The sequence below is a fragment of the Brienomyrus brachyistius genome, unplaced genomic scaffold (genome assembly GCF_023856365.1).
Source record: "Brienomyrus brachyistius isolate T26 unplaced genomic scaffold, BBRACH_0.4 scaffold82, whole genome shotgun sequence".
In the NCBI taxonomy this organism is placed as follows: domain Eukaryota; kingdom Metazoa; phylum Chordata; class Actinopteri; order Osteoglossiformes; family Mormyridae; genus Brienomyrus; species Brienomyrus brachyistius.
Genome location: NW_026042357.1, coordinates 501,229 through 513,501, shown reverse-complemented (window position 1 = coordinate 513,501; position 12,273 = coordinate 501,229). Strand labels below are relative to the sequence as shown.

The 12,273-nt window shown below is 37.6% G+C and overlaps 1 protein-coding gene and 1 long non-coding RNA gene across 6 annotated transcripts in view; both read right to left on the bottom strand.

Annotated features, from left to right (window-relative positions):
• Positions 1-2,252, bottom strand: part of LOC125726977 (protein strawberry notch homolog 2-like) — a 47,114-nt gene extending 44,862 nt beyond the window's left edge. For 2 of the 3 annotated variants that reach the window (XM_049003525.1, XM_049003527.1), the window contains exon 1: positions 1,919-2,251. The gene's annotated coding sequence lies outside the window, so the exon portion shown is untranslated. Of the gene's footprint in view, positions 1-1,918 lie in introns of all 3 variants that reach the window. The other variant, XM_049003526.1, reaches the window with a different exon arrangement.
• Positions 2,253-8,083: 5,831 nt separating this feature from the next.
• Positions 8,084-12,023, bottom strand: LOC125726980 (uncharacterized). Of its 3 annotated transcripts, none has more exons than XR_007388484.1 (6): positions 11,984-12,023; positions 9,922-10,001; positions 9,657-9,765; positions 9,088-9,144; positions 8,501-8,598; positions 8,084-8,373 (listed from the first exon to the last, which is right to left on the bottom strand). It is a non-coding gene; the product is annotated as an uncharacterized LOC125726980 (long non-coding RNA). The 3 variants fall into 3 exon arrangements; XR_007388483.1 differs by having other exon boundaries at positions 11,790-12,017; XR_007388482.1 differs by having other exon boundaries at positions 11,876-12,017.
• Positions 12,024-12,273: the final 250 nt, after the last annotated feature.

Genomic DNA, 12,273 nt, shown 5'->3' with positions numbered 1-12,273 from the left:
CCCCCCAACATAAAATAGTGGTTTGGGCTGAGGTGAAAATAAATCATGCCACCACGGGTAAGCACAAGTCAAAAGCAAAACAAGCCCCCCATGTCATCACGAACCCCAACAAGTCTGAAACGTGGATCACCGCAGCGGAGCTGAAGCCCAAGACAGCAGCACAAAGTAAGCCATGACCAAAGAAAGCAAGCAGAGGGAAAAGTACACACACGGCTTCCACACTACACCCACACCCGCAAGTACAGGCAAGCCCAGCACTGCGTGACATCCAGCTGAGTCGCTGGCCTCCACAGAGCTTTTCACTGACAGTTGATCTGGGTATCTCACGCAGGTGTGACCAGAAGCACATCCCAGTCCGTCTTGTACGCTTACAACCGGAAACATAACTTGAATGGAAGTTCAATGTTAGAAGAATGACCGTGTGGGGATCTGCCTATCCGACAAAAGGAGCAGGAACACACAAAAAGCGAAACACAGCGAGACAAAAAGGCCAAGGTCACTTACATTTTAGAAAAAAAAAGGACAGCATTCGAAGGAAATTTTGCATTTTTTCTTTAGCTAGAAAATCTTCAACTTCATGAGAAAGAAGCCAGAAGTTTTTTCTACATAGTCTACCATACATTCTCGTCTTCTGTCAGATATAGTTTGCTTGTAGAAGATAACCAAAACCTTGACATTCAAGCTGAAAATTACTTCTGATAATTGTTCAGAAGTAATTTTCCATCATAATGTTGGTTTTCATCTAGTTAGGCAGAACAGAAAAGATGACTGTATTTTTGCTACATTTATTTAAATACATTGACACTGAGCACATACCGAGTAAACTGCAGTTTCGTAATAAATCCTTCCTAATTTGGGCTACTTCACAGATTTCGTCTAATAAAAAATCCTGCAGAAGATAAACTAAAACAGCTTATTGTTTCCTCGCGCATAAAAAAGATAAACCTTTTGCGGGTGTAAAATCCCTTTACGTATCAAATCACATTAATGCCTCGTTTACTTAGCATGTGGTGGAAAACTAAAAGCAAACACGCAATAAAAAAACGAATTATATTAGTTATGTATGATATGCAAAATGAATCGGGAAAATACCCACCGGGTTTTGCACAGATCACGGCTATCATTACAATTTGTCTGAATTTTAGGAAATGTGACATTTATCAATTGTGCATGGATAGGTATGTACTAGGAAATCAAGCGGAAAACACCTGCAAGAATGATGGCTTTGTCGATTATGCCTTTTACTGACAGGACAAAAAACAAAGTATGGTTCTGCAGCAACACCATCATCACCGCTAATAATAGTAACTATTATTATTATTATTACTATTATTATTATCCGTATTATTATTATTATTATTAATAATGATCTGGTACTTAAGAACCAAGTACGGTAGACAAGGAAATAAAGTGTTTCCCCTCACCGACAAAATGTCATTAAAATCGTTCACCCTCCGCGCTTATCGCAGCGTAGACTGGCTGCCGGGGAGGTCGATCTGCGCCGAACTGTCACACGGCTCCCTGTCACTTAACACCACCGGCGTCTCGGCATAAGCGCGGCTCGGGCGGTAACTTTTACCCACAACTACAGGACAAATGTGGAGTGACTCCGCTAGCGCCACGTTACCGCCGACAACGCCGCCGCCGCCTCGCAGGTGAGACGCGACCACGTCAAAGAAAAAGTTAGACCCCGAACTACCTGAGCAGCGGCGACTGCCGCTACTTCACATAACCACCAAGATATTAGAATAAAACGGAACAGCTTGTAAAAATGGCAATATGTACAGAAAAACAGCGGTACCGCGCGGGATAACTAGCCAAAGTCGGCTGTCCGAGACGGGCAGCTAGCGGGCTAGCTGTTTGCTAGCGACCTGGCGAGCCGCGTCGGGCTAGGAAGAAAGGCTCGCAAAGTACCCACCTCAACCGGCGCACGGGTTATCCGACTCGGCCACCTTCGAAGGACGGGTTCCGCCACTGCCCCTTCTTATTATTCGATGGAAAGTGGCGGTTTTTAACAGGAATTCTCGCCCCGAATCGTTTTCTTACTTCCGGATAAACGCCGCCATCTTGAATGAGTGAGGCGACACTTCCGCCGGCGCTCTGGCCTCCTGCCGATGAGGGCGGAAGGGGGTCGCGCGTGTCCTACACCATCGTGGCCGCAAGAGGGGGGTCGGTCACCTGCGGCACCATCATGGCCGTGCGAGGGCTCACGGATACTGCAAAGGGCCTAAACAATCGTGCACTGCAAGGCCGGGGAGACACCCCCCCACAGTATTCAATTGTCCTCCAATATATTTTATAATTACGCCCCCCCCACCAATGTTGACTCCATTGCTACGGCATTGGTGCAGTGGACTTAATGGAGAAGATGCACTGCCTAAATTAAGATATTCGGTTGACAGACATATCTGTGCATGCCGTCGTCCAAAGAAGCCTGTGATCAAATGACATGTGACCAGTGATTTTATTTATTTGTAGTATATATTTTTGTTTTCATTCAGTTGAAATGATAGAATGATTTGTAAGCATTGTGAGTACAAAAACTTGCTAAAACATGGAGTTGGAGACCATGGAACCAAGTCCCAAAGACGGCATTATACCCTTAGGGTATACAAAAACACTTATTGTATAAAATAGTATTAAGTAAATGTCTCTTTAAATCACAGTAAGTTCGCCGTATCCGTTTTTAATTTTTTAAAACAGAAGTGCTAATAATAATGTAGACAAGCTGTACTACTTAGTTCTATATCGCTTTGACGTAATAGGAAGGCTAACCAAGGTTAAGATTTAGTACCAAGATTAAAAACGTCATTCAATAGATTATTCAGAGTTACGTTTTTACCAGCGTATTTTCGGTTGTGGTTTAAAAAGTTGCCCTTGTATTAGCGAATACTATTTCAAAGTTAAAAATGATTCTTACAGGAATCATTGTACCTTTGAAACCTATGTCGTGACTTTTCTGTTAAAAAAAAAAAAAAAAACATAAAAATAAATGAGAACTCTCAAAAGTGAAAACGACAATGAAAATGTCATCATTTGCTTAAGCTTTGCAACCTTTTACCTACGTGATAAAAGAAGCGGAGCTATTCTGCAACCACAATGAAGATGAGTATCTTTTGGTAGGCAATCTAAGTCATATATTCATATTTTTACTTCGTGCATGGATACGTCAGAGATTTTCCCAGCTATTCAGTTTAATACCAGCTGTCCAAGTAAAAAAAAATAGAATATTAAAACCCCCCAACAAACTACTTCGACACACTATTTTATAATATTTTACGTTATAATATTACATTTATAATAATTTTAGGTTCTGTCCATAGATCGACAACTTACCGTTTGGGTTTTAATATTAGTCATACTTCCTCATAACTTCATCGGTTTCGTTCTCTCAGTAATTAATCGTGTTTATTGTAGGTTTGCCCGGTGTATTAGTAAAGTCTGTTATTTTAGTTTGAGGGGTTTTACTTATTAATTGGGTTTATAAATAGACAAGGAAGTAAACACAAAAATGACCATAGTCTCTCGTAAAACTGTGGTAAATGCCCTTTAAAAATAACTACCTCCGGCTCATATGATGTACTCGTATTTTTGGGCTAAAAGTAATGTCATAATTACCCTACTTCTTGCTCAGTTGACAAGACTTTGAAGTTACATTGTTTGAAAGTATGGCTGAAGCAGAGCTTAAGAAAAGTGAGGCAAGGAACCGGAGCAGAATTGCTCGTAGGTGGTGCCTTGTATTTGACTGCCTGCGTACTCATCTGATCTTGGATGAAGGCCAGCCGTTTCCAGTAAAATAGTCTTTCCTGGTATGATAGTGCTTAGGCACCAAACAATACATTCCAATGTCAGGAATATTTTGTAAGATAAAATACAGTAATAATAGAACCATTTTCTTAACCCTAGAGATGGTCTATAGATACCCAGCTTACCACGGCTCACAACAAAACTGCAAGGGTCTGCTTCACCAAGCGCTGGTCTATTTTCTACGACAAGCACTATGTGACTACAGTAGATAGTTATACAGGATGGCTTATCATAATAAGGGAACTGACTCCATTACACAAATTAGGAAACACTGGAATAACCATGACCAGAGTGATTTAAATTGACCCAATGATAAGATATATTCTGCAGAATGGCGGCAGTTTCACCAAAAATCTGCCGTGTAGAGACTGTGTAAACTGAACATTACTTAAGGGAAGAAAAGGTTTTGAAATTGTCTATCTAAGTGATTCTTCAAAATCTACAGATGCCTTATTCCACCATTTACAGTTTTAAAAACCTTACTTCCCCAGACATATGTAAATAAAACAAGCATTACATGTTAGCATAACTGGCTAACTGTCCATTACAAAAATAGATTACCTGACATTTAAGACACTATTACATATGTAAAATATGAATTTGTATAATAAAATTTTCTTAAGTAATGATATTCTTATTGGTACAAAATGGAGATCTGGGATTTTAGCAAACAGCTGTACTACCCTTGCTTTGCATACTCGTATCTGGATTCCTGTCTGGTCCAGATTTCCAGTTTCTTTTCGTCTTTTTTGAAGTTTGCGTCCAAGGTTCCTGTTGCTGATTCCATACTGCTGCTTCTGTTCATTCCAAAATCCATGTTTGTCTAAATTCTACTTCATCTTCGACCTCTGACTAGAACGATCCTCACACTTGTGCTCCAGTTTGTTTTAATTTTGAAAAAATTTCAAAAATCAAAATTCTTAAGATTCCTTTCCATTGATCAATTTTTAATAACTAATTACTGGCTCTGGGTCAGAGAGATTAGGAGCCAATCGTGTTAATTATATGGAATGGGCCGCTGGCTATCACACCTTCAGATGTCAGTAGACTTATAACCACATGATGAAAAAGTGTAAACCCATAACCTGTATGGCAGTAGCTTAACCCGATAAGAAACCTCAATTTACTCCCCTAATTTTAGTAGTTATACTCATGTTCAATTGTGTACTTCTCTGACCAGTTTTAACACCTTATGGCTTACATATATAAAAATGATCGAAACAAATCATGTTGTGTATCACGTGTTACGTAAAAATAAGAAGCGAATGCTTCTCATATGGCTCCGTCTACTGGCTGAAATGTGTAAAAGCATGATTGCAAAAACGCTACTTTATCGTAATCAAGAAAAAAAAACACCCCACCCCCAGTCTGAGACAAGCTGTTGGAAGGATTTGGGTTCAGTCATATGTGATCACTTTAAGGACACATTAGTTTTCTGCGTTTTTTTCTAATTCACATTAAAATAAATTAATACGTAGACCTATATATTTCGTTAATATATTGCATAAAATCGTAAATTTGCTGTTGTATCGGTACTAGACTTTGCTCCGGAAAATTTAACTACACCGTCAGAAAAAAGTACCTTTTGTAGTGCAAGTACTTGTCACTGGAGTTGTACCCTCAAAGATCTGCCAGTTGTACCCTAGATGTAGTAAATGTACCTTTTAGTCTAATGTAAGGTACAAAAATAGACTCAGGAACACTTGGGGAACAAAACTGTGCCAGATTTGTAGCCTTTTTTTCTCACAGTGCAGAATAGGTGGGTAAAGGTTCAATAAAGGTTTTGTTATGACTGACTTCGTGGATACAATGCAAACCTGCATGAAAAACACATCGCACAATGGTAATGCAAATTTGTCGCGAAACGGTCATATACAACCCTAAAATAAGATGCTGTGTCCGAACCTCATTATACCAGTTAATGCCTCATTATATCAGTTAATTTTTTCCACAATGTTCAATTACTTTCTCACTACCAGAGAAGCTTCGGGGTTTGTTAACTGCTGCGAGAGGCACTGAGCTGCCCTCGAACAGAAAGGCATGCAAGTGATGGATGCAGTTCGTACTTTCTGTAACCTTTCTGTAACTTTACTGTAACCTTTCAGCAGATACATAACTTCACATAAAGACACTGATGTACCTCGGAACATAGAACGCTATGTATACAATTAAGATAATTAAAAAGATTTCACTTAAAATTGGTAATTTTATGTATGTTAGATTTTTTTTCTAGATATTTTAGGCTACAATATAATTATTTGGAGGCGATCAGGTTTATCTTGTCTTAATTAAACAACCGACCAACTTCTCCATCTTGCTTCTTATCATTATTACAGGAAAATGGATCGGCTGCGTTAAGATGTGTGTCGTCCTGAATAGGCCGCTCTGTAGGCCTAGTTTAGTTTGTGAACTATATGTGGACCAAATTATGATATTGAAGATGCAGCAAGTTAATATGTCGCTATGTTGTACTACCACTTTTAAGCAATACAAATTAAACTGAAAAGTGTGATCAAAAACGTATTTTTGTTGGATACCAACCTATACATATCGGGTCGTTAAATAGTAGACATTTGAAATTTGCCATTGTAGGCTTATGAAGCTTACAAATGCATCAAAATAGCAAGTAACATTCTCCCTTATTCATTTGTATCGTCCGCTTGAAAATGCATTAAAATATCAAGTTATTCATCTTACCACGTCTTAACTCTAGCAGTCTAACTAATAAGGTAAGTGTTATGCAGCAATACGGTAAGTGGAAAAAGTTAAAGTACAACAAAGACGGGATATAAAAGTAAGTAAGTCATGTAGGAATATTTCATCCACTCTATAGATTAATGTTCGGTAAGAGCTACATGTACTAATTAAATTATAATGGTCATTATAAAACTGATGGGGGGGGACACACATTATTTTAACGCAAAGCTGACATTTTGTGAAACTGTTTATTTTTGGTCGTTTACTACATTTTTGGACATCAATAAGGAAAAGGTTAACGTTGAACGAGGCGGAGCTGTTCTCTGGCAAGGTGCGATTTGGACATGAAAATGCAGAGCTGGGCTTCCACTCCCTTAGTTCTCTTATTTTTTAAACAGAAATTTAAAGGCCATCGCATAGTACATTTCAAAGATATATCACTCATGTAAACATCATCTGTAATTGTGAAACAGTAGGCCATTTGTACATTATCCCGCTATCGTACTGAAAGGTTATCTGAGGTCTGGTCAGTCGGGTGTTTCTCAGCCCCTAGGGGGCACTGTAACACTTGCCAGGTCACTATATATTTTTTTTTTTAATTCAGGCGTTATTAAGGAACCTTACTACAAAGGAGCACATATATGGAGAAAATGCCAGTGTTGGTTTTTTATCTGTGCAGCGGTTTTAGTCACGCCATTTATCTTGGTTGGAGTCAGTAGAAATGATTATAATTAGGCTGTCGCTGTTGGTTCTGTAGCCCGCTGGTACTGCCGCTGCTGCTACAGCTGAAAGAAGTGCTTATGATAAAAATGATAATTATAATTGTATTGATTTCTTTATTACCAAGTTGATGGTATGTTTGTGAAAGGATAAATGATAAGACCTTTACCTTTTATTGATTAGTATATTCCGCATTTTACAGTTCAGTGACTTTAGATAATGAGCCAGACATATAGAATATTTAGTATTGAAATGTTTCCCCCTTGCTGGGCCCCAACAGCTCTTACGGCGTGACTGTCACACAAACGCACCCGCTCTCCTTTTCTCAAGTCAGAAGTGTGGAAAGACTATACGGGTGAGTTCTCCCTGTCTTTCCATTCAGTCTAATTCTTTTCGAAATAAACCTAATTACTAAATAAAAGGCATCGAGTTTCTTGCTTTCTAATATTAAAAGGACAGCCGCCACAGGAATAACAATTATTGCTGCGTTTAAAGTTCATTTCCCCAAAGTACGTGCTACTGGTCCTTCCCTAGTGGGCAAAAACACATGGAATACATGTGGAAACAGCATGTGGAAAAGACAGGTTAATTACGCGTAAAAGGCAAGTTTTTTTCACGTGGATTTTGATATGTGGAATATATGTATTGTGTTCAACATAAATTCTACAAACCCAGTGGCCACAAACATGTGCAATACATGTTGAAACAACATGTGGAAAACACAGGTTAATTACGCGTAAAAGGCAAGTTTAGTTCACGTGGATTGTATGTATTGTGTTCAACATAAATTCTGCAAAGTTTACAATATCTACGACATCCTCTGTAAAGTAGACATAAAAAGACATAATTCACATAAATGTTCAATTATAATGGATTTATTTAGATATACTTCAAAACAAACTAAATGAGATGCACATTACAATTGGGTGTAGTGCATAATACTAACACATGCCACAATATTTGGCACTAAAAAATAAACGAAACACTCGTGACCAGTTAGATAACTGTCTAAATCAAACCATAGCACTCGCTACAATAATAATTATAGCATGTCTGGTCTTCCTTGACGCTTTGGTGCATTTCTTAGTCTGCTGGCAATGAAGCTGTGAACAAAGGCTTCTGTAACCCTATGGCTCTTTACCACACTGTCTGTGAATCAAGTGACAAAAAACATTCAGAAGTGTTAACAAATTCAGATGTGTGGACTCCAATTCATCAATTACAAACGTTTTGATAAAAAAGACACAATAACGTAAGTTACTGTTCAATCACTCACCAATTATTAATTTACAAAGTGCTGTCTTCTCAAAAGATGCTTTCTCCCATCTCAATCCTTTCATGTTAAATTTACACATTAGCGCATTGGTTAAGAATCTAGAAGAAAATAAATATTTTAATCAACATCACAAACTTAGCGGTCTTTAAACACCAATTTCACATGATTAACAAAAGGAAATAAAACTGTCTAAATGTGGTGTTCACACTTTGATCTATAATGTCAGATGAATTAATCAGAATTATTGTATTAATGTTTGACTTTAAATAGTTAGAATATAATACAGATTTCCTCATATTATAAACATTTTAATCTAATTTTGTCAGAAAAAAAAACATAGAAACTGAAAAGTTCATCTATCAAAAGACAAGGTAAACAAAATAAATACAATAAAATTGATGTGTGAGCATTTACAGAGTCATACTGCATGGTCAGAATTATCAGGAAAATAAACTTACATGACTCATATTTCTTTCATTAAAAAATTGATAATTGTTTTATATGATGATAATGGCATGAACCAAGCATTTACCTAAAACTTGGGAAATGCTGATGTGTAGTGCATAGTGATGCTGAAATTCACATACCTGCTGGTCAATTTTTTCCTTTGCAGTAGCCCCACCAATTTTCATGCACTTCTTAAACTGAAATAAAGTATAACATAGAGCTTTTGAGGAAACAGGTTTTGTTTTAGTGAATGCTGTGGTATAAATTCCAAAATCATAACATGGAAACCTCTGCATATTTAATTTAAACATTGTTATTTAAAGATATATGTTTACAATAAATTTAAGTCACCAGATAAGCCTTGGAGCTGCGTATGAACCACTAACCATAATGGCAATCATCTGACTAGATATGATTTCATTTGCAACATTGCTTATAATATGCACCATTCAATTGTCAAGTAAATAATGAACTGAGCTCATACAATTTTACATCATAGGCTCTGAACTAATAAATTCAACTGAATACATTAAATAGTGAATAAATATCTCACAACAAATCATCCGTAATATCAGATTTAGGCTGGACATAAAAAAATACCTTATGCACTATTAATCCACATTCCACTAGGTATCTATTTGCAACAGCTGTATATCACTCCCACACTGTACTGTCTGTAACATCACGGTTTCAGAGACGGTGCCTTCACCTTCTATTGGAGGTAAGCAAGATGCTGGCAAACCAGGGTAGGAGGCTTCAAATGGTAGAGGAGATGTACCTGAAGTTGTCCAGATGGACAGTCTGGAAGCATTGCATGACTTTGAACAAGAGTTGTAAGATGAAAGAAAAAAAGAAAGATGGGTAAGACAAAAACATACATTTTACTCCATGAAGATCAGCATATCATATCTGTGTCAGTGCCACTGCATTTGTGCTTTGATCATACAGTAGCTAAACTTGGTCACTTTACTTACTTTATTCTGACATTTGAAATTTGTCATTGTGAGATTTTCTGGCAGTAAGCATTTGTGATGGACATTCTTTGAACTTTGCCCTAGAATAAAAATGAGAACACAAAAATAAGAATTCTATAAAAACTTTGAAAACTTAACTTTAGGCCATATCGCTCAGCACTTTTTAATGTGTAGATTGAATTAAGTATGTATTAATTACACGAGAAAAGCTTCGAAATCCTGGATAATTAGTAACTAGACAGGAAAAACATAAAGACTAAAAGCGAAAGACTACTGCAAGGACTTCAGTCGGCGTACACAAGCATGACTTTCATGACCGATGCATTATAATGCTATATCAATAACATTACAGTACACAAAACATGCCGTCTATATAACTTAATTGTACAGTTTTCATTACTGTATGTCTGAAAAGCTTCACAACTCTGAATAATCTGACAACGGACAAGAATAATTAAATATAATTAACACCGCCTCTGCACTCATCAGCAATGGGTTGGCGACACAAGATCTGTACTCTGTACAAAATTTTAATTTGTCATGTAAGAATATGATCATTTTTAAAGAACATCAACTGGGTAACATTAAAAATTGCTCTCGGTGAAGCACATGTGATGCCGTCAGCTGTAAACCATACTGTTTTACAATATGAATCTCAAAAAGGTAATTTATCTGACTCACTGTTTAATATGTAAAGCAAAGCATGTATTACTCATATGAGCTTCGAGAAACGTCGAAATCCTAGTCACTGGATGAAAGGAGAAATCCGCGCGAAAGACGGCTTAACGGTCAGCAGTCGTCATAAACCCAGGAAAAAACGTTCAAATTTGGATGACGTCAGACGCACTGATAGCGTCGTAACGCAATTTTTCCATTCCACATTATTTATACTCACTGGATTTTTTTCCTTAAATAAAATACTACACAATCCGTCACTAGGTCACAAAAATAAAACAACAAGATACTGAAATAAAAGTGTAGCTTGTTAGCGTTTCGAACACAGTTGCCGTAAAGTTTACGGAGTTTATCGAGGCTCCGACTCAGCAGTCTCCTCAGGCATGTAGAAGCCCGTCAAGACCAAAATGAGGCAATAGTAATATTGGACTTTAACAGCTGAAACTACAGATTGGTAGTGGGATCAAAAATTCCACGTGGATTTAGTACATCTTTCCCACATACCTAAAATCACGATGGATCTATGTGGATATCAGGTGAAAATTGGTGGATCCACCACTTCACCAAATAACCACCAAAAATCCACGTGAATAACACATGCTGTGCCCACTGGGTAAAAACTAGCATTAGTTCCCCAGATAGCACACATATTTTGAAATGAAATGATTCCATATCAGACAAAAAGGTTGAATCAACGTCGGTCTTCGATCTCTCACTTTATATCAACATTGAATCAAGGTTTTGCCACCATCGATTTTTCAATATTGAAAATCTGACCAAAAATCAATTCAGTTTCAAGGCTGATAATTTAACACTGAGCATAATTCGACGCATTTAACTATAATGCAACGTTGAAACAATAACATGGTGCTATCTGGATGATTTTTTACAGACTTTTGCAATTTGCTCAGCCTGTTTGCCAACTCCAGTAGGACATGCATACTTCTGCACTGACAACTTGGTGCTTTCGCGGTTTCGGAAAACCTTTGAAGTGTTTGCAAAGAGTAGGGGTTTCAAGTGAAGTGACACATCGCGTAAGCTTGCGTGCTACTGTTCAAGAGATCGATAGATTATATCTCTATTTTCCATCACCTCCTTAAAACACTGAAAAGCAAAGCGGTTATGTAAGGAATAATTGACGACGGGCCGTTGAATTATTAGAAAATAACGCACACCCGAGGTGGTTACTGTACCGTTACTGTAGCGTCCCCGGTTGAAATGATGGTCTCTCAAACTGATGGTTCACAATCCTTTATTTAACCTTGCCTTGTGAACTCACCGTAAGAGCTTGTTCCTCATCAACCAGGAGCTAAAACCATCACTGGTATTTAAGAAATTAACCAAAAAAAGAATCGTAATATAACTATTCCTTTTCCACGGAACACACCTTGCTTCTACTTCCATGAAGTTTCCCGCTACTGTGCGGTTTGCAACACTGGTTTACTGCAGCTTGTTGCTCTATGTTCCTTCAAAATAAAAGCCGTTCTTTCACAATAAAAGGCATCACTCGTCTTATACAGTTAAACAAGGAATAACATTTGTAAACAATAAATGTAATAAACGAAATATTAATACGGTCGTTTACAGTTACACCTCGGGTGTGCATTATTTTTCTAATAATTCAACGGTCAGGAGTCAATTATTCCGCTTATACTACGGTTGCCACACCTCCAGACA